Consider the following 22,664-nt stretch of genomic DNA (forward strand, 5'->3'; position numbering starts at 1 on the left):
TCTCTTCTATCAAATTCAGTTGGTCATAACGACTCTGAACCCATTCAGCATCAGTCAACTTGGCTTCCATCAAGACTCTTATTGATGGGATCTCCACCTCTATTGGGAGCATAGCCTCCATGCCATAAACAAGAGAGAAAGGGGTTGCCCCTGTTGAAGTGCAGACAGATGTATGGTATCCATGCAAAGCGAATGGCAGCATCTCATGCCAATCTTTGTATGTAACAACCATCTTCTAGATAATCTTCTTGATATTTTTATTAGCCGATTCAACAGTCCCATTCTTCTTGGGTATGTAAGGAGAAGAATTATGATGTGTTATCTTGAAATCGCTACACAGCTCTTTTATCATCTTGTTGTTCAAGTTAGATCCATTGTCAGTAATGATCTTATCCGGCACACTATAACGGCATATGAGTTGATTCTTGATAAACTTCACGACAACCTGCCTGGTAACATTTGCATATGACGCCGCTTCGACCCACTTGGTGAAGTAATCAATTGCTACGAGAATAAATCTGTGACCGTTGGACGCTTTCGGCTCTATCATGCCGATCATGTCAATTCCCCACATGGAGAAAGGCCATGGTGATGAAATCATATTCAGAAGTGTCGGAGGAACATGAATCTTATCTGCATAAATCTGACACGTGTGGCATTTCCTCACATATTTGCAGCAGTCAGACTCCATTGTCAGCCAATAGTAGCCTGCTCTCAACATCTTTCTAGCCATGGCATATCCATTGGAATGAGTACCAAATGAACCCTCATGGACCTCAGTCATTAACAGGTCTGCTTCGTGTCTATCCACGCATCTGAGCAGAACCATGTCAAAATTTCTCTTATAAAGCACATCGCCATTGAGGTAAAAACTGCCTGATAATCTCCTCAAAGTCTTTCTATCTTTCACAGATGCCCCAGGCGGGTAGATCTGGCTCTGAAGAAAGCACTTGATATCATAATACCATGGCTTATCATCTTGCACCTCCTCTACTGCAAATACATGAGTTGGTCTGTCCAAGCGCATCACAGTGATATTGGGAACTTCATTCCAGAGTCTAACCACGGTCATCGAAGCAAGTGTAGCAATTTCCATCCGATTCTCATCTCGAGGAATATGATGGAAGTCAACCTTAGTAAAGAATGTTGAAATCCTCCTCGCATAATCTCTATATGGGATGAGGCCAGGCTGATTCGTCTCCTATTCACCCTTAATCTGATTAACAACAAGGGCCGAATCACCATAAACATCAAGATGTTTGATCCTAAGATCAATACATTCTTCTAAACCCATAATACAGGCCTCATACTCTGCCATATTATTCGTGCATTTGAAAGTTAGCCTTGCTGTAAAAGGAAAATGTGTGCCCTGAGGAGTAACAATCATTGCCCCAATACCATTCCCATATTGATTCACAACGCCATCAAACACCATGCTCCATCTGGAACCAGGCTCTGGCCCTTCATCAAGCGTAGGCTCATCGCAATCTTTCATTTTCAAATACAAAATCTCCTCATCTGTGAAGTCATACTGAACTGACTGATAATCCTCAATTGGTTGATGTGCCAAGTGGTCAGCCAAGATACTACCTTTAATAACTTTCTGAGCTCGATACTCAATATCATACTCAGACAACAGCATCTGCCAATAGGCAATCCTCCCAGTTAAAGCAGGCTTCTCGAAGATATACATGATTGGATCCATTTTGGATATCAACCAAGTCATATGATTTAACATATACTGGCGTAAGCGCTTAGCAGCCCAAGCTAAAGCACAACATGTTTTCTCAAGCATCGAGTATCGAGACTCACACTCGGTGAACTTCTTACTCAGGTAGTAGATAGCATATTCTTTCTTTCCTGATTCATCTTCCTGACCAAGGACACAATCCATTGAGTCTTCAAGAACTGTCAGATACATAATCAATGGTCTCCCTTCCACAGGCAGAGACAGAATCAGAGGCTCAGACAAATATTCTTTGATACTGTCAAAGGCCTTTTTGCAATCCTCGGTCCAATCATGAGACTGATCTTTCCGAAGGAGCTTGAATATCGGCACACATGTGGCAGTCATGTGGGATATAAATCTGGAGATATAATTCAAGCGGCCAAGAAAACCTCGGACTTGCTTCTCAGTTTTGGGCGTAGGCATCTCTTGTATTGCTTTGACCTTTGCAGGATCAACCTCAATACCTTTCTCGCTGACAATAAAGCCCAATAACTTGCCGGAACGGACTCCAAATGTACACTTGTTCGGATTCAGACAAAGCTTATACTTCCTCAAACACTGAAAAAGCTTCAACAAGTGTTTTACATGTTCAACTACCGTTCTTGACTTTGCAATCATATCATCAACATATACCTCGATCTCCTTGTGCATCATATCATGAAACAAGGTAGTCATAGCTCGGTTATACGTGGCTCCGGCGTTCTTCAAACCGAAGGCCATCACTTGATAATAGAATGTTCCCCAAGGTGTGATGAATGTTGTCTTCTCCATATCCTCAGGTGCCATTTTAATCTGGTTATATCCGGAAAATACGTCCATAAATGAAAAGACATTGAATTTAGTTGTATTATCTACCAACAAATCAATATGTGGTAGAGGGAAATCATCTTTCGGACTAGCTTTATTCAAGTCTCTATAGTCCACACACATTCGGACTTTTCCATCTTTCTTAGGCACGGGCACAATATTGGCCACCCATTGAGGATATGTAGAAGTCACCAGAAACCCCGCATCAATTTGCTTATGAACTTCCTCTTTAATCTTCACTGCCATATCAGGACGAGTTCTTCTGAGCTTCTGCTTCAAAGGCACGCACTCAGGCTTCAAAGGCAGGAAATGTTGCACGATATCTGTATCCAGACTAGGCATGTCTTCATATGACCAAGAGAAGACGTCGACATATTCTCGTAGCAACTCAATCAACCCCTTCTTAACAGATTTTTCAAGGACTGCCCCAATCTTCACTTCTCGCACACAACCTTCAGACCCTAAGTTGACTGTTTCCAGATTCTCAAGATGCGGCTGAATGATCTTCTCTTCATGCTCAAGTAGACGGGTGATCTCATCAGGAATATCTTCAACATCATCTTCTTCCGTCTCAAATACAGAGAATTCAAAGTTGGGAGATGGTGTTGGATCATTATGTTCAATGGGTTTGATCAACCTGCATAATGATTTTGGATATAAAGAGATTTTAGAATTCAAACAAGGTAAATCATTATGCAGATGAAAAGATTGATTTTATTCTTATTTTTAGGGTTTTATGTGATCACCAATTTCATGCAAAAGCGAAAAGGGAAAATAATTGGAAGAACAAACATTTAACATGAATTTATTGAATGAAAATATCATTGTATTTATGAGCCAACAATGTCATCACTCATTCTTTTGGCATGGGAGGAGGGTTTTTAAACACAATGAACATTACTTTGACTTATGGATAACTGTTGGAACATCAACAGCGACCCAATTATTGCAGACCCCTCCAGGGATGACGAAGTTGCCAAAATCCTCTGCATCCTCTTCCAAAATAGCAGCAGCTTCCTCATCTTGGCCAGTATGGATGAATCCACCATTCTTGAACAACCCTTGCTTGTTGAAGACACTGGAAGAATACCTTATGCCAGCCCGGGATTTGTTGTCTTCCAGCTTAATCATCTGTCTCAATCCAGCAGTTGCACCATGCTCGATGGCCAACTTTGCATCTTTATAGGACGCAAATGAAGAAGTTCCTTTCTTAATAGGCTCAGCAATAGATAAAGCTTGGAATGGCGTTCCAACTTCATCCTCATCGTCTATATAAGAGAAGGACGACAAATGACTAACCAGGAGAGCCTTTTCTCCCCCTATCACCACCAGCTTCTTGTTTTTCACAAACTTCAGTTTCTGGTGTAGGGTGGATGTCACGGCGCCTGCCTCGTGAATCCATGGTTTGCCCAACAGGCAGCTATATGATGGGTGAATGTCCATGACCTGGAAGGTGATCAGGAAGTCACTCGGTCCAATCTTGACTAGGAGCTCAACCTCTCCAATCACAGTTTTACGGGACCCATCGAAAGCTTTCACTACCACTCCACTCTGCCTCATGGGAGGCCCCTGATATGACAACTTTGCAAGAGTGGACTTTGGCAACACATTTAATGACGACCCAATGTCCACCAGCACATTGGACATGGCATCATCTTTGCAACTCATAGATATGTGTAATGCCAAGCTGTGATCTTTTCCCTCCTCAGGGAGATCAGCATCACAAAAACTCAAATTGTTACAAGCAGTGATGTTTGCAACAATACTGTCGAATTGTTCAATTGTGACGTCATGATCTACATATGCCACATCCAACACCTTCTGCAGAGCTTCTCGGTGTGGTTCGGAATTCATTAGTAAGGATAGTACAGAGATTTTGGATGGCGTCTGTAGAAGCTGATCTACTACGTTGTACTCACTTCTCTTGATGGGCCTCAGCATCTCATCACAGTCTTCTTTCGTATTGCCACTCTGGCCAACAGAGACAGAAGTTTTCAACGTAGAGGCAGGTTTGGCAAAAAGTGCCGGATTCGGAGCATTCCCAACAAGGCGTTCAGCATAATCAGTCACATCAGCTCTTCGAACATCAACTTGAGGTTTTGGCGGAGCCGAGAAGACACGACCGCTACGGGTCAGGTCGCTGACGTAGGCAATATTAACAACAGATGTAGAGGGCAGGGGCACCTATTTCCTATCCTCTAAGGCTACAACATTGTAGCGATAGGGGACCGCCTTCTCAGAAGAATATGGCACAGGGCCAGCTGGCTTGATGATCAAAGAAGGAGAAGCCTTTGGCTTGCTACCATCGTACTTGATAACGACAGGCTCAGGGATCCGAAATACTGGAGAAATTACGTTGACTTCATCAGCATCTTCGTCAATATTTCTGTTTTGAAGTATCTCAATAACTCCTTCATCCAACATTTCTTGAACATCTTTGCGCACTTGGCGACATCCTCTTTGATTGACAGAACAAACTTGGCATCTATCGTGGTCATGCTCATAATGACTATAATCACACAGTAGTCTATGCATCTCGACCAGAGATTGTCGAATATGGCTGACATATTTGACCTTGTACTTGCCAGGGCAGCCCTAGACCATGTTGACAGATTTCCCATGCTCGGGCAATGGGTTCTTCTTTACATTAGGACCAATGTCCTCGAAACACAGAATACCACATCTCACAAGGTCTTGAACCTTGGTCTTCAGTGGGTAGCAGTTTTCCACGTCATGTCCGGGAGCACCAGAATGATAAACACAATGCAATTCAGGCTTATACCACCACTGAGGGTTGGTAGGTATAGCCGGTGGGTCTCGTGGAGTAATCAATTTCCTCTATATCAAAGAGGGATATAATTCGACATAGGTCATAGGAATAGGATCGAAGGTGACCCTCTTCCTTTCATAGCTTGTACTGGCTTGATTACTGTTTCGAGGCTGGTAGGCATGCTGTTGCGGACGGTGTTGTTGTTGTTGATATTGCGGATGTTGGTGTTGCTGATTATTGTTATGATGCTGATACTGTTGATTGTCTTTGAAAACAGGTGCTATGTGAGCCACCTGGTGCTGGTTACCGGCAGGACGCGCGGTCTTCCTCCTCACCGAGGGTCTTCTTGGTTTAACATGGGAGGTCACAACATGTGCCTCGCCATCTTTCTTCTTTCCAAACGTCCCATACCATTTGGCAGAAGAGCCTTCTTCTCTGGTCAGACGCCCTTCCCTGACTCCTTCTTCCAAACGCATCCCCATATTCACCATCTCGGTGAAGTCAGAAGGAGCGCTGGCAATCATCCGCTCGTAATAAAAAGCACTCAAGGTCTTCAAAAAGATCTTGGTCATCTCTTTCTCCTCCAGCGGGGCACAATCTGTGCTGCTACCTCTCGCCACCTTTGGGCGTACTCTTTGAAAGTTTCCTTGTCCTTCTGGGACATAGCTCTCAATTGATCCCTATCGGGAGTCATATCCACGTTGTATTTGTATTGTTTGACGAAGGCCTCGCCAAGGTTGTTGAAGGATCGGATGTTCGCACTGTCCAAGCCCATGTACCATCTTAGGGCAGCACCGAACAAACTGTCCTGGAAGTAGTGAATGAGCAATTGGTCATTTTCGGTCTGAGTCGACATTTTCCTGGCATACATGACCAGGTGGCTAAGAGGGCAAGTATTTCCCTTGTACTTTTCAAAGTCAGGGACCTTGAACTTCACAGGGATCTTCACATTCGGGACCAAGCAGAGCTCAGCAGCAGACTTGTCGAACAAGTCTTTTCCTTGAAGAGTTTTCAATTCCTTGCGGAGCTCAAGAAATTGATCATTTTCATAGCGTCCATCTTTTCATAGACATCTGATCCCTCAAACGGCTCAGAATGATAGATGGTGTCGTCTACTCTGGGCATAGTATGCACGACAGGAGGAGGAACAACAGAGTTCGGGCTAGATGTCGACAGAGAAGCAAATGTGGGTGCAGGAACCTCAGGCATGAAATTAGGAGGCATCCCCCACGGAAATCCGGCTGGCATGGTCGTTGGAGCAAAGTGTGTGCTGGCCGCAGGCACAGTTGAAAAGACAATCTCAGAGATGAATATCCTCTAGGGAGGAGTTGAAAGTGTCGGAGAAGACTGGCTCTGGGCAGCCATGAATGACTCCATCAGGGCAGTCAATCTGGCTACTTCCTCCTTAAGCTCACGGTTCTCTTGTTCCAAATGATCCATTAGTCTTGATGTGTTAGCTCGGGTGTAGTACCGGTGAGTCAGTTTGTCTTCAAAATAAATGAAGAACACAGAGTTAGACCATAGAACAAGGAGCCTGGAGCAAAACCTGCTGATGCACATGATGCATGCAATGCATATGATTTAATTTTTTTATATCAGAGGAACTTTAGAGTTCTATTTGCAAATATCGGAAATATTAAACATTTATCACATATGGAAATATCACATCAAATAATATTTGGAAATATTTTTTTACACCAAAGAAGTACAGTCTTGGTAACCAAATACAATACAAGAGGGAAGGAAAATGATCATCCTATGGAACCCTAGAAGCAATCATCTAAAGCTCTGGACACAGGAAGATAAGATGCACGAAGCCTCTTCACCTCCCTCTCATAGGCTGCCTCCATATTTGCATTCTCTTTGGCGAGCCGATCATACTTCCTCTTCCAAAACTTGGAAGACTGAGGAAGTAGAGAAGTCCATGCATCATCAGGATCATCGATGACTTGGTACTCGAGGAACTCTATCAAAGCATCCTTCTCTCTGATCTGCTGAAGCAACTCCTCTCGTTCACGGATCCAAGCACGTGAACAGTCTTCGTCTCTCAACTCCTCTACTCCTTGGTCAGGGAGGGTTGAAGGCCCAGCCACAACCAAAGGCGTAGGTCTTGGATACTCGTAAGGCATGAGGTACTCGGAAGCTCTCCTCCTAACCCAAGAAGTATAAGGCTCCAAAGTGATACAGTTCTTCGGACCTAGCTCCTTCCTTCCTTTCCTATGAATCTTGCGCCAATCGCGGACCATCCTGCCTTTCAAGCCTTGGGGATCTTTACCCTCCTGAAAGAACACACCCTCTAACAGAATGTTATTGGGTTTATCCTTTAGGGGGAATCCAAGCTAACGACGTGCCAAAATAGGGTTGTAGTTAATCCCACCACATGTACCAAGAAGAGGCACATTGGAGAATTCACCATAAGAGTCGATAATCTGCACACCATCATATACACGGTTGTACCAAAAGATATCATCATTAGTGAGAGACATAAGTCTCGTGGACCACCGTAGACATCCTTTGTTCTCCTTGAAGGCGACCGTTTGCGGAAAGTGTGAAATAAACCACTTGTACAACAGAGGCAAACAGCACACAATGGTACCACCACCCTTTGCATTCCTCATATGCAAAGAAAAGTAAGTGTCACCCAACAGAGTTGGAACATGATTAAGAGTAGAGAAAATCCTAATAGAGTTCACATCCACAAACTTGTCGATGTTGGGGAATAACACTAGCCCATAGATGAGAAGTACAAATATGGCCTCAAAGACGTCCTCACTCATGGCCTTCCCATACATAGTAGCTTGAGCAATGAGGAACTCAGAAGGGAGACCCTGAATTCCACCTTTGGTAGTCATATGAGCACGAACCAGAGATTCATCTATATGCAACATATCAGCTATCTCTTGAGAAGTAGGAACACTTTCTAAGCCACTGAACGGCAACTGGTCTAGAATAGGTATACCCACAAGATAGGCATACTCCTCAAGCGTGGGCAGAAGCTGAAAATCCGGAAATGTGAAGCAACGGTACAAGGGATCATAGAACTGCACCAATACACTCATCAATCCTTCGTCCACTTGAGTAGTCATAACAGATAGAAGCTTCCCAAAACGAGCCTTGAAACCCAAGGGATCTAGTACATAGGATGTCAAATTTCTTAGCTCTTTCAAATCAGGTTGTCTGAAACTGTACTTCTTCGTATTCCTTCTTTGTCTTTCCATGTCTGAAAATTTGCAAATAGACCTCTTAAGTTCCTTGAAAATTTTCTCATTATTGATGATATGGATGCAAATGGGTGCATGGATGCATGAATATAACAATCACACTCAAGGATCAAGCAAAGCACACCAAACAAAGGTCATGGGATGGATCATGTCATTCTTAATATCAATCATCCATTTTGCTGGATTATGGTTTACACCTTATCAACACCCAAGTTCCATTGATATTAAGGATACAAGAACAAATCAACCATGAATCAAGGGTTTGTTACAAATCACGAGCATGGAGCCTCGGTTAAGAACCACCCAAAGGGAGTGTACTAGGGTTTAAACCTGCCAAACATGTTCTACAAGAGGTTCCCATAGTCATCATCCCATCTTTCGGATATTATCGGATAAACAACTACTCGAATTCCAAAAATATTCTCAAAATGAGACTCTTATGAGTGTAGTATCGCGTAACAATCGTATCAAATCTTTACACCTGAACGACTTTTGCACTACATCCTAAGAATAGGCCAAGATGGGCTTGGTAAACTAAGGTCCTTGGCTTCTAAGGTCTATATTGGAAAGAGTAATGTCTAACCACAACTACTTGTGTGACATTAGTGATCCCAACATGGCCTCCACCAAGTGAATGGGCTTGCAAGTCAACTTGCTAAGGAATAACTCCACACAAGTCAACAAGACTATGCCATTCTCCTATCCTAAGTGTACTCGAGTTCGGGTATAGAACTCATCTCACAAAGATCACCAAGCATACAAGGAATTAATATTCAAGCAATTCAATCATTACATACAATACAGTAATCCCAAATTGCACAAAAATATGTCACAAAACAATATATAATACAATACAACAAATATGAAAAGTAGGCAAAACCCACTAGGCAAATAATCCCCAGCAGAGTCGCCACTTTTCTGTAGCAGGGTATTCGTTACCATTAGAGATATTGACTAAATCCAAGGTAAACCATACAAGTCGAGTCGCCACCGCACTTCTATTTATCCAAAGGAATGGTTAGAAAGCGGACAAAAACCTAAGAGTTTTATCAAATCAAAAACTAGTAAAAATGTCAGAGATCGAGGTAAGGGGGTTGGTTATGCAATGGGAAGGTTTTAAGCACCCAAAACATCCTAGGTACTCCTAGGGAGCCCTTTTCACATTTGTTGTAAGGTTGGTATTTTGTGAAAATTTGTTTGTGCAAACATGATTGAAGAGATGAGAAGAGAATATACAAGTTATTTACGTTTTTGTGTTTGGATGGATAAACCCATTGCCTACGTACCATCTTAAAAAAGATTAGGATCAAAACCTCGTAGTTCGGGGTAAAAATTTCAAAATGAGTTGGTGAATTGATTGGTCCCAAAGCCTTAAGGTCTTTTGTTATCCAAGGGAGAAAACTCAACCTAAAACCACAAATCCACCATGTGAGGATAGCTTCAACATGCTAGTGAGGGGTTAACCCTATAATAAGCAGGAAGACTCATTGTCCATCACTAAGGATATAGGTGAGTATTACATCCACCTCAAGGATAACTCAAACCTAATAGCTAAAGGTTATGAAAAGTTTTGATTAAGAAAGTGGCCATTGAAACCACAAAAGTATTTGAATGAGTGATATTTACCAATGAAAAGTATTTACAAAATATGGTCAAAGTTGATTTAAAGTTCAATTCAAAATAAGTGTTATGAAAAGAAAGTTTGAAAATCAAAAGCATAAGGCTTAGGTTTCTAATGTTTGAAATCAAACGTTAAATGTTTGCACAAAAGTTTTGGCTTGGGTTAGAGTGGAGGGAAGAAGAAGAATGGCTAAAGTCCTAATCATACAAGAGGTAAGGGATAAGAAACAAGACCACAAATGGAGTTCCTCTCTTGAGATCATATTGATGATCCAAGTAGCTCTCATCCTTTGGAATATGCAAGTAAAATAATAGTAAGCTCAAGCAATCAACATAATCAAACAAGCTCTTAGAAGATCTCCCACGTCCCTTGTATCTTTCACTTTTGGATGAACATGGCAATGGTTCTTCAATTTGAGCTCTCATAGGATTCCCTAGCACAAAAGCACACACACATCAAAAAGTCTTATGAATTAAATCAAGAATGGACAAGAGTGAGCTTAGAGGTTTGGTCCTTCTAATCCATCTTCAATATTAAGGTCCTTTTACTCCAATTTGCATAGGGAATGTCCTAGAAAAACTAAGTCCATTTGTCCATTTCTTCGCATTTGGTCCATAACAATCAAAACAAAACACAAGCACAATGATATATACACAATTATGTGCTCAAGTGAGCAAAAGGCAAATTGCATTAACATAAACATGTGCTCAAATGAGCAAAGGAAAAAGCAAATGAATAATATGTACAAGAATAGTAAATTGCATAAATGTAAAGAGCAAAAATTAAATGTTAATGGTTAATGGTTAGTGTTAGTAGTTAGTGTGCCATAAGGCAAATTTAACGCTATGTTAAGCAATCCTAATTGGACTTATGTAGAAGTCACAACTATCTGAGGCCGGTCAATAATAATGTAGGCAACAACACAAGTTAGAGGTCTTGATTAGTGAATCAAACTCCAACAACTTGCCATGCCAAAAAGAAGATGAGAAATGATCTTGTATTGATTTAGGTCCTTTGCATGATTTAGAAAGCAATCTATCCTTAATGCAAAGCCATTCACTTGATCCATGATCAAGATGAATTAGATTTGAATCAAGGAAGATTAAACTTCCCTAATGCTAACCACCAATCTTTAACTCATTGATCAAAAAAAGAAAAAGAAGAAGAAGAAGAAGATGAAGAATATTAAAGTGCATTAAATGAAATGGAATGAGATAATCAACAAGCTATGACCAAAGATAGAGAAAATCAAGGTCAAATCATAGAAAATAGAAGCAAAATGAGAATTAGAAGTCAAGAAACAAATAAAATATTTTTGGCATTTTTAATATTTAAAATAAAACTTGAATTAAAATAATAAAGAAAGGTCAAACTTCAAATTCACTTCAAATCAACTTTGAAAAGTCCAAGTGAATTATCCAAAGTTTAACAAGGTCAAACAAAGTTTGACAAAAAAATTCAGCATTTTTTAAAGTCAGAAACTATTTTAAATCAATTAAAAATGCATAAAAATAACCTAATTGAATTAAAATCTCAAATAAATTAATAAATTGATGAGAATATTTTTCATAGATCTATCATCATTCAAAGAGGTTGAGAAAATATTTTTGTATTTTTTGGATATCAAAAACTATTTAAAATGAATTAAAAATAACCAGAAAAGAGAAAATTACTAAAAAATATCAAATGATAAAATAAAAAATATTAAAAATCATTTTTAGAAACTAGAAATTAAAAGAGAAATAATGCAATTGGTCCCATAATTTTTGGACCAATAATGAAAGAGATATGAATTTTAGAAATAAAATCGAATTAAAAGAAATAAAAGAAAATAGAAATCAGAATTAAAAATAAGAAAAAAGGAGAGGTGTTGGATCCAGTTCATTAATTGACCTGACAGATCAGACGGATCACACATGCGCGCCTACCAAACACTTCAGTCAATGCAACCACACAAACATTTAAAAAAAGTCATAACGTTGGACAACCAGGATTAAATCTGGAAACGGAAATGGATAGCCATGATTAGATCTGGAGACCAGACGGTGGCCAGCGCCACCGTCTTCTCCGGCTAGCTCCGATGAAGGTCAAAATTTGCAGAGGAAAAAATGTGAACCAAAACGCGCGATCCAGGTATCAAACGAAAGGTGGAGTGATGTACATCACTCATGTGCCAATCAATTCCACTCTAGATCCTTATTGAGAGAGAAATCAGAGATGGAACTTTAGTGGTGTTCAACTGAACTTGCTTAATTTCAAAAATTGAAAGCTCAATAACGTTGCCTCTATGCAAAGGACTTCAGATCACACAAAAACAAGGCAAATGGAACCATATACAAGCTGTTTCGAAGCAAAATTCAGTTGAGGAAAACCTTTGAATTGTGATGAATTGAGTCAAGATCCTTGGGTTCTTTTGCAAACAGAAAGCTCTATGGATCAACTTGAGAGGGTTTAGGAACTTTAGATCTTAAGAAAATAGTCGAGGAAACTGAATTCTAGATCTGAAATTTGAGAGAAAAAAGAGAGAGTTCCTTTGGTGTGGGTGTGGATTCAATTCAGCAGAGGTTCAGGCGCCTTCAGGTTGAAGAAATGAAGCTCCAATGCAATGTATTTATAGGCAAGGCAATGCTGAATGTGTGATTTCAAATTTGCATGAATGGAAAGGGCCTCCATGCATGGGCCTGTACAGGCGCATTGAGGGCCTAATTCCACTTGATTTGGCAAGCTGAGATCATAATTGAATGAAATGGACGTGCAAAATAGATGTAATCAGCTCATGCAATGTGTTTTCAATTGGTTTCCAAAAATGCACCTAATCTTTCCCTTCTTCGAAAATGATGCTTCCAAATATAAAACATAGCCTTATGGGTAAAGGTTGGAAAGCTTATTGCATAAGGAACAAATTTCATGTTGATCAAAACTCCAATTGGACCTTGGAAATTAATGAAAATTGAGCTTGAAGTGTAAGGTGCAAAACATGCATATGTGAAATTTCCAAAATTGGCCAATGTTCAAGCCCTTCTGTTTGAATGATGCAAGCTCCAAATGATAAAATCTTCAACATGAAAGTTGTATATAATTTCAAGAAAATCAATTTGGACTTAAAATTTGCATCATTTGGATTTTTAATGAAGAAGTTATGGGCGCTTGAAGTTGGACTTTTTCACATTTCAATGCATTTGGTCCAAAGTGACCTATAATGTTTTGCATTATCACATGTATTTATTTTGAGATTTTACAATTTTTCTCAACATAAAATTTGAATTAGACACATTAAGATTTCCAATTAATTTGGTCTCACCTCAAAATCATGAAAAATGAATGAGTTATGTCCTTGGGAAGTTGACCTAAAATTAGGGTTTCAGTTAAAATGACCTATAATGTCTTGGAATGGATGATGACCTTCCTAGCCTCAAATCAATTTTTGATGAACATGAACGTTTTTCATATTGTCCATAAGAACATTTTTTATCTTGGGGTCATCTCCATTTGCCAAACACATAAAAAGTTAGGTCTCAGTGCATTTCAAAATAGTCAGATGAATTAACTGATCAACTTCTCAAGTTCACACCTCATATCTTGATGAATTATGATTGAGGACACTCAAATAAGTTAAAATATGCATGAAATGATGAATTAAATAACTTCCCTTGATTGTATTTGACCATGGCTTGAGGTTGCTTCATGAGCAAGGCACAGTTGATGAACAGATGAATTAGGGTTTCCCTGGGAACAAGCCTCAAACCCTTTGATTTGCTTCGATCAAAATGATGAATTGAGATACTTGGGAGGAATATTTGATGGATGAGAGCTTTGGGAACCATTTCCATGCTTGCTTTCATCTTCTCTTGACCATATCAATGCACATAGGATCTTCTAGAAGCTTTTAGACCTTGTGACTGCTCAGGCTACAAACAAGAGATGTTAGTGACCTATTTTTGTGCTTTTGGTTAGTAAATAAAATGAGAGAAGCAATGATATACAATTCAAGCATGCTTGGTGGTCTCGAACCAACTCACAAAAGTTACCCCCCAAAGGTAAGAGGAACCATGATGCTTATGATCCTTGAGGTTATGCAAATGCAATGTGTTTGCCATGAGGGATCTTAGGGTCAAAATTGGGGTCTTACAGTTCTAAAGATGCACACGTGGTACAAGCGGTGGAAAACACCTTCTTCTCCAGCGATCCAACAATCTACGACCACCACGCGCAGGAAAATAAATTGTAATGAAAATGAAATGTAAGGACATCAAAATGAAGCCTAGGTGATGTACATCACCACTGTAACCATGGATCATCCTCATCATTCCTATTTAGAGATAAATGTGAGCTTGAAGATCATGGTATGCAAATTGAAATGGCAGGATTTGAACAATTATGACCACCACTGGCCTGCCTCAAATGAGAGGACTTTAGAAAACCTCATAAATCAAAGAAAATCACATTGAATTGCAAGATCTAGATCTAAAAAAATTAGAGGTTCTACCTCTGAAATGAAGCTTCAAATACCATGAATTCTCCAAGATCTTGATATGCTTTTGCTCTGGAAGTGTGATGGAGATGATAGGTTAAGGAATTGAGCTTTGAAAATCAACTAATGATGTTGAATTTCAAGCTTGAACAAGAGAAAGAAAACTGAAAATTCCTTTAGTGAGGGTTGGGATTTTAATTCAGCAGTAATTCAGATCTTCACTTGGTTGAAAAATGAATGGGATTGAGCACTTATTTATAGCTGGAATGTGATGAGGAGCATGGTTCCCTCGTGTGCATGGGATTTGAATTCTCCTTGCATGGGCTTGTACAGACGCATGTAAGGCCCAATGATGAATGATAATCCATGTTGAGATCAACTAGAAATGAATGGGACGTGTAACATGGACTGCACAAGCTTGCACATGAAGTTTTAACATGAAATGCAAAAAATGAACCTAAATAGAAAGCTCTTCGAAACTCACACATGGAAGGTCCAAAAAAGTAATGTGAGTAATGGTTGGAAAGCCCTTGAAATAAGGAACAAAAGTCATGTTGGGCAAAAATTCATTTGTAATTTGGAAATTAATGAAAACTGGATGTGAAAGTTTGGGCATAAAACATGTTTAAGTCACCCTTTGAAAATTTCCACCAAAAGTAAGCATCTTCAAGCCCCTCTGTTTCCATGATTCAAACTTCAAATGAGAAAACCTCTAACATAAAAATTGTATATCTTTTCAGGATGATCAATTTAGACTCAAAGTTTGAATAATTTGGATTTTTCATGAAAAAGTTATGGGCATTTGAAGTTGGGCACTTTTTCAAATTCAATGATTTAGGTCCAATGTGACCTATAATATTTTATATTATCACATGTATTTATTTTAGGATTATGAAATTTTGTCCAACATAACATTTGAATTAGACATATTAATATTTTCAATTAATTTGGTCTCACCTCAAAATCATAAAAATTAAGGAAGTTAGATCCTTATGTGTTGACCCAAAATTAGGGTTTCAGTCAAAATGACCTATAATGTTTTGAAATGAATGATGACCTTCCAAGTTTCAAATAGATTTTTTATGAAGATGAAAGTTGTTCATATGGTTCTTAAGAAGATTTTTTCTCTTTGGGTCATCTTCATTTGACAAACACATCACAAGTTGTATCTCAGTGATCTTCAGTTTAGTCAGATGACTTGACTGATTAACTTTTCAAGGCCAAACTTCCAATCTTGATGAATGAATCATTGAGGATCCTCACATAGGCTCATATATGCATAAAATGATTAATGAAAGAACTTACCTTGATTAAATTTGATCATAGGTTGAGGTTTCTTCAAGAGCAAGGCACAGTCAAAGCACAATTGAATTAGGATTTCCTTGGGAAACAATCCTCAAGCCCTTTGGGTTACCTTGATCAAATTGACAAGATACTTGGGAGACATATATGATGATTAGGAGCTTTATGGACCATTGTCATGCTTTTTCTCATCTTCATCTAGCCACTTCATTGAGCTTAGGAGCCTCCTAGGAGCATTGGAGCACATGATCACTTGAGCTTCAAAACAAAAAGAGTTAGTGACATATTTTTGTGCTTTTGGTTAGTAATTAAAATAAGAAAAGAAATAATATACAATAAAAGCATGCTAGGTGGTCTCAAACCAAACTCACACAAGTCCCAACCCTAGGGTTAAGGAGCCAAACATGCTATGATCCTTGAGGCAATGCACTTGTGCAATGATATGATGCCATGAGGGATCTTAGGGTCAAAATTAGGGTCTTACAAGCACCAAGAAGGTGCCTTAGAAATATGACATAACTGTGATAGATAAAGTGGTAGATGAAGAACCCAAAGATGTTGAAGGTGAGAAAATCTTAGAGAATGTTGACACCAATATCACGAACATTGCAGGGACAAGTAGAATGAACCGCAGTGGTCGGATTTATACTCCCGATGTCAATATAATCCCTCAAGATCCAACAAGGGAAGCTACAACTGCAGTTCCTGCCCCAGAATATGGAGGGGTACAACCAGCGGTGCAATCAGATGAAGTAATTGAATTTCTAAAAATTATAAAGAAAAACGACTACAAGATAGTCGATTAGTTACATCTAACAACGTCAAAAATATCTATCTTGTCCTTGCTTCTGAATTCCCAAGCTCATAGGGAGGCTTTACTGAAAGTGTTTGCTCAAGCTCATGTTACCCAAGATATAACGGTTGGCCAGTTCGATGGGGTGGTCGCCAATATCACAGCTTGCAACACTCTAAGTTTCAGCAATGAAGAGTTACCCAAGGAAGGAAAAAATCACAACCGTGCCTTGCATGTATCCATAAAGTGCCAAGAAGATGTATTGGCCAGTGTCTTAGTTGACACTGGATCATCCCTCAATGTTCTACCAAAAAAGGGAGCTTGCTAAATTATCTTACCAAGGGTCGGAGATGAAACCCAGTGCGCTCGTGGTAAAAGTGTTTGACGGTTCCCGAAGGATAGTAGTTGGGGAGGTGGAGCTACCAATCCAAATCAGACTGCATGTATTCCCTATTAATTTCCAAGTCATGGACATAAATCCCGCTTATAGCTTCCTTTTGGGACGTCCATGGATACATGTTGCTAGGGCATTGACTTCTACTTTGCATAAGAAAATGAAGTTTGTAGTCGATGACAAGCTCGTTATTGTCTCGAGTGAAGAAGATTTTATCATTAGTCAACTTTCCTCTTTCCTTTATATCGAAGCTGATGAAGATGCCTTAGAGACTTCTTTCCAAGCACTTGAAATATCCAATGCTACACTTGCGGAAGTAAAGGATCCTATTGAGAAAACCAGTTTGTCGTTCGCCTCTTTGAAGAGTGCAAAGTCAGCAGTTGAAAGTGGAGGCCCTACAAGTTAGGGGCAAGTCACCAATGTCAGTGAGAAAAATGATCATTTCGGTTTGGGGTACAAGCCTTCTGCTAAGGAAGGAGCCTTGGTCCCTGCAAAGGACCGCATACGGAGCATACAAGAAGTTTTCCTAAGCACATGATTTATGCATGGGGATCAAGTTGGTGCAGTTGAACACGACACTGAAGATGAAGAAGCATCAAATTTGATATACCATTGTGAAGCAGCCTTAACAAATTGGTAGGCAGTTGAGATTCCAGAAGTTTTTCCTGTGTCAAAGTAATTGTGTTTTCCTTTGTTTTTTCAAAATCCTTAGCTCTGCCCAAGGCTAACGGATCATTTGTAGGGCCACTTTAAATTTCAAAATCATTATGACAAATAGAGAGCATTTTGTTCAAATTCTTATCGTTCATTTATTTGTTTTTCTTTCCTTAAAATGGAAATCCTTTCAAAAACTACAAAAATATTTTTTAATTCCTTTGCATTTTATTTCCACTTTTCTAAAAAACCATCATTTAAAAAACATGCAGAATAATCAATAAACCAGTTGAATTCGATGACCCCACTACTTCCTATAACTTTGAATTCCCCATCTACCAAGCGGAAGAGGATAGTGAGGAAGATTGTGATTTCCCTGAAGAATTGGAAAGGTTGCTCGAGCACGAGTCAAAGGCCCTTCAGCCGCATCAAGAACCAGTGGATACAATCAACCTTGGCACTGAGGAAGAAAAGAAAGAGGTCAAAGTTGGGACTACACTTGGGGAAAGCATCAAAGAAAGATTAATCAAGTTGCTACAAGAATATGTAGATGTATTTGCTTGGTCGTATCAGGATATGCCAGGTTTAGATACTGATATTGTTGTCCACAAGCTACCACTACAGCCAGATTACCCGCCAGTGAAGCAGAAGCTCCGAAGAGCAAGACCCGACATGGCTCTAAAGATTTGTGACGAGTTGAAACACCCATTTTATGCCGGTTTTCTAGCAGTTGCGAAGTACCCTCAATGGGTAGCTAATATTGTACCAGTACCCAAAAAGGATGGCAAGGTTAGGATGTGTGTTGATTACATGGATCTAAACAAAGCTAGTTCAAAGGACGATTTCCCCCTGCCACATATTGACACTCTGGTAGACAATACTGCTAAGTTCACAGTCTTCTCCTTTATGGAAGGATTCTCGGGTTATAATCAAATTAAGATGGCTCTAGAAGACATGGAAAAGACCACATTCATCACCCCTTGGGGAACATTTTGCTACAAGGTAATTCCATTTGGTCTCAAAAATGTCGGGGCAACTTACCAAAGAGCAATGGTCACTCTTTTCCATGATATAATGCATAAGGAAATCGAGGTTTATGTGGATGATATGATTGCAAAATCCCAAAGTGAAGAGGATCATATAGATAACTTGCCAAAGCTATTTGAGCGTCTTCGAAAATTTCACCTACGGTTGAATCCTGCTAAATGCACCTTCGGTGTCCGATCTGGGAAGCTGCTTGGTTTCATTGTTAGTTAACGAGGAATTGAGGTAGATCTAGACAAGGTTAGAGCAATACAAGAAATGCCTGCTCCACGTACAGAGAAAGAAGTTAGAGGGTTCCTGGGACGTTTGAACTATATCTCTAGGTTTGTATCTCATATAACTACTACGTGTGAACCTATATTCAAGTTGCTTAGAAAAGATCAAGCAGTTGAATGGAACTCTGTCTGCCAAAGGGATTTTGAGAAGATCGGACAATACCTGCAAGAGCCCCCTCTTCTAATTCCACCTGTTCAGGGGAAACCACTCTTTATGTACTTAACTGTGCTTGAAAAGTCAATGGGATGCGTGCTGGGACAACATGATGAAACCGACCGAAAAGAACATGATATCTACTATCTGAGCAAGAAGTTTACCGATTGTGAAACCCGGTATTCACTCTTGGAGAAAACTTGTTGTGCTTTAGCATGGGTCGCTCGCCGTCTAAGACAGTACATTATTTGTCACACTACTTTGTTGATCTCAAAAATGGATCCAATAAAATATATCTTTGAAAAACCTGCTTTAACTGGAAGACTCGCCCATTGGCAGATGTTGTTGTCTGAGTATGACATCCAGTATGTATCCCAGAAAGCCATTAAAGGAAGCGTGTTGTCTGATTACCTAGAAAACCAGCATGTTGAAGACTACCATCCGTTGAAATTTGACTTCCCTGATGAAGACGTTATGGTAGTAAAAGATTGTGAAATCCCAGGACTTGATGAAGGACCTGAACTCGGATCTCGGTGGAAGCTCATGTTCGATGGTTCCTCCAATTACATGGGGCATGGCGTAGGAGATGTTCTATTGAATCCGAATGGTGGATACACTCCTTTCATAACAAGGTTGTGTTTTAATTGCACAATAAATATAGCAGAATATGAGGCGTGTGATAACATGAAACTATATCACATTCTAGGACTCGATTTAATTAAATTATATTATTATTCACTTCAATTTATTTCATTTTATTCGATATTACTTGGTATTTTGCTTTCTATTTATCTCAGGTAGTTTATTTGAAGCACAAGTGAAAAAGGAAGAAAAGGAGGTGCAAAAAGAAATGAAAAGAAGCAAATTCCACCAAGCCAAAGCCCAACCCAAAAGCACAGGCGTTGCGCCTGTGACGAGTGCCACACAAGGTGTGACGAGTGTCACGCCCTGCCTACTTGTGTTACGAGCGTAACACATGGTGTGACGGACGTCACACCATTCTCCTATATTTTTGGCTTCAGAAGCGCAACAGAGGCACGTTGAAGCCTATTGTTACGCTTGACTATTGGAACGTGAGGATTTTTACACGGAAAGCCTTTGGAAACCATTACAAAAAGTGAGCAATATAAATAGTGGCTTTTGGCAAGCCCTGCAGTCTCTCTCCGCCGTCTCTCTGCTTCGTTCAATTTTTCTCTTCCAGCCGTGCAAGCATACCATCACCTTTTTTACAGTTTTTGCTTTATTTGCAATTTTTTATTTTCTTTCCCAGCAATTCCTTTAAGCACTTAATTAAATTTTCACACAATAGTTTCTACACCGGAAACTATTGTGTATCTTTTACTAGATCTAACCTTACGTTGGACCCTAGATTTTTATTCCTTCACTTTTATTTTCCTGCCCGATTGAAGAATTCAAGAACAAATCCAACCGGTCTGTGGTGGAGTGTTCAAAGATTGCTATAACTTATTCAGGTTCTTTAATTATTGTTTGAATTTATATATGCCCTGCTTTATTGTTTATTTATACTATTTACCTGAGATGAATTTATTTAAGCATAATGATTGTTTAGATCTATTTAGCATGTCTGGCTAATTTACTTAGGTATCGGTATGTAAAGTAAGCGGAATGAAGGAATCAAAACTAAGTTGGTTAAATTACGTTTAAAAATAAAGTCACTCTTTTTATGGTCTCAATTTACAGGTTTAATAACAAAGATTTTGTACGAGAGTAAAAGACATAAAGAAGTTAAATTCAATAGAACGAGAGTTTGAGTTTTTAACTGGACATAGTAAATTGAGCATTAATTCTAGATCAGGGCGAAAGCAATTTTTAGAGTTAATTAAATTCTGATCTTTTTCAAAAAGTATTTTTAAAAGTTAAATGTGAGGACGAGAGTTAAGCATTTGAATTTAATTATATAATCTAAGTCAACAGAGCGAGAGTTTGAGACGAGGGTGTTTAAACGATTAGTGTTTTCTTAAAAAGAGTTTCTATAGATTCTGTTGTTTTCAAAAAGTGATTTTGGACTTAACCAATAAGTGACAGTTGCGTTAATATAAAGTCATAGTCTATTCAACAGAGCGAGAGTTTGAGAAAAGACTTTTAATCAATAGTATTTACTGAAAAGATTTATTTTAAAAAAAACCAAGAAACGAATGAAGATTTGATTCCCTAATTACGACGAACTACATACCGATATCCGCTTAATTGATATTTAATCTATATCTTATTTTAGTTTTAACTTTTCCCTCGAACAATCAAAGTATCATCCGCCTTAGCTTTACGAAGTAACCTTAGAAAACGGTATATCGATTCATAAGTCCCTGTGGGATCGATATCTTTTAAAACTACGCGATAGAACTGTGCACTTGCAGTTTGTACCCCAAATTCGACTCATAAAGTCGCGATCAAGTTTTTGGCGCCGTTGCCGGGGACTTTTATTTAGTCGATATCGTAACTCTTCTGTTACGCTGTAGAGACTAAGGCTTATTTTTATTTTTATTTCTTTCGTTGATTTGTATGCCACACACTCGCTCACAAGGCGAGCCGTTCTACTTACGAATCAACGACATCGAACTATATCTCCGAGTCTTACGACGAATTCGGGAATATCGTGCTGCAAACAATCTCCCTCCTATTGAAATTCCTGATCTCAAAAATCTTCTTCCTTCACCGATACCCGAGATGGCAGAACCAGCTCATGCTCTTCGAGATTACGCCGCTCCATCGCAAGATGAGCCGCATTCGAGTATTGCTCCGCCCGCAATCGAAGCAAACAACTTCAAACTTAAACCTTCACTGTTGCAAGCAGTGCAACAGAACCAATTCTCTGGAAATCCTACCGAGGATCCAAACCTTCATTTATCCGTATTTGTCCAATACGCTGATACTGTTAAAGCTAATGGTGTCACTTCAGAGGCAATTCGACTTCGTCTCTTTCCTTTCTCGTTAAGAGATAGCGCTAGAAGATGGCTTCAGTCTCTTCCTTCCAACTCAGTCACCACATGGAACGAGTTGAAGAAAGTCTTCCTTGCCCGATATTTTCCGCCGAGCAAAACAGCTATGTTAAGAGCCCAGATAAATGGATTTAAACAGAAAGATAACGAGTCTCTTTTCGAAGCATGGGAAAGATACAAAGACATGATGAGACTTTGTCCACACCATGGTTTAGAGGACTGGTTAGTGATTCATACCTTCTATAATGGTCTCTTGTACAACACGAGGTTAACAATAGACGCCGCCGCAGGTGGTGCACTTATGAACAAACCTTACGCTGATGCTTATCACTTATCGAGAGCATGGCCCAAAACCACTATCAGTGGGGAAGCGAAAGAACAATGGTAGAAAAACCTCAGGCGAAAAGTGGCATGTACGAGATAAGTAACCTTGATCATGTTAATGCAAAAGTGGATGCTCTGGTCCAGAAAA

General features: G+C 39.5%; 1 non-coding gene across 1 annotated transcript; it reads right to left on the reverse strand.

Annotated features, from left to right (window-relative positions):
- Positions 1-22,298: 22,298 nt before the first annotated feature.
- On the reverse strand, positions 22,299-22,405 carry LOC127099830 (small nucleolar RNA R71). Its single transcript, XR_007794297.1, has one exon. It is a non-coding gene; the product is annotated as a small nucleolar RNA R71 (small nucleolar RNA).
- Between the last annotated feature and the right edge of the window lie 259 nt (positions 22,406-22,664).

Source organism: Lathyrus oleraceus, chromosome 6, assembly GCF_024323335.1.
Source record: "Lathyrus oleraceus cultivar Zhongwan6 chromosome 6, CAAS_Psat_ZW6_1.0, whole genome shotgun sequence".
Classification (NCBI taxonomy): domain Eukaryota; kingdom Viridiplantae; phylum Streptophyta; class Magnoliopsida; order Fabales; family Fabaceae; genus Lathyrus; species Lathyrus oleraceus.